Genomic DNA, 1,202 nt, shown 5'->3' on the forward strand with positions numbered 1-1,202 from the left:
TGAAGGACATCTTCAAGGAGAACTACAAACCACTGCTCCAGGAAATAAGAGAGGAAACAAACAAATGGAAAAACATTCCATGCTCATGGATAGGAAGAATCAATATAGTGAAAATGGACATAGTGCCCAAAGTAATTTATAGATTCAATGCTATCCCCATCAAGTTACCACTGACTTTCTTCACAGAATTAGAAAAAACTACTTTAAATTTCATATGGAACCAAAAAAGAGCCAGTATAGACAAGACAATCCTAAGCAAAAACAACAAAGCTGGAGGCATCATGCTACCTCACTTCAAACTATTCTACAAGGTTACAGTAACAATAACAGCATGGTACTGGTACCAAAACAGATATATAGACCACTGGAACAGAGCAGAGGCTTCAGAAATAACACCACACATCTACAACCATCTGATCTTTGACAAACCTGACAAAAACAAGCAATGGAGATAGGATTCCCTATTTAATAAATGGTGTTGGGAAAACTGGCTAGCCATATGCAGAAAACGGAAACTGGACCCCATCCTTACAACTTGTACAAAAATTAACTCAAGATGGGTTAAAGACTTAAATATAAGACCTAAAACCATAAAAGCCCTAGAAGAAAACCTAGGCAACACCATTCAGGACATAGGCATGGGCAAAGACTTCATAATTAGAACACCAAAAGCAATGGCAACAAAAGCCAAAATTGACAAATGAGCAAAAGAAACTATCCTCAGAGTGAACAGGTCACCTACAGAATGAGAGAAAATGTTTGCAATCTATCCATGTGAGAAAGGGCTAATATCCAGATTCTACAAGGAACTTAAACACATTTACAAGAAAAAAAGCAACTCCATCAAAAAGCGGGCGAAGGATATAAACAGACACTTCTTAAATGAGACATTTATACAGCCAACAAACATATGAAAAGAAGCTCATTATCACTGGTCATTAGAGAAATGCAAATAAAAACCACAGTGAGATACCATCTCATGCCAGTTAGAATGGCAGTCATTAAAAAGTCAGGAAACAACAGATGCTAGAGAGGATGTGGAGAAATAGGAACACTATTACACTGTTGGTGGCAGTGTAAACTAGTTCAACCATTGTGGAAGACAGTGTGACGATTCCTCAAGGATCTAAAACCAGAAATACCATTTGTCCCAGCAATCCCATTACTGGGTATATACCCACAGGATTATAAATCATTCTACT

The sequence above is a fragment of the Mandrillus leucophaeus genome, unplaced genomic scaffold (assembly GCF_000951045.1).
Source record: "Mandrillus leucophaeus isolate KB7577 unplaced genomic scaffold, Mleu.le_1.0 Scaffold122, whole genome shotgun sequence".
Classification (NCBI taxonomy): Eukaryota; Metazoa; Chordata; class Mammalia; order Primates; family Cercopithecidae; genus Mandrillus; species Mandrillus leucophaeus.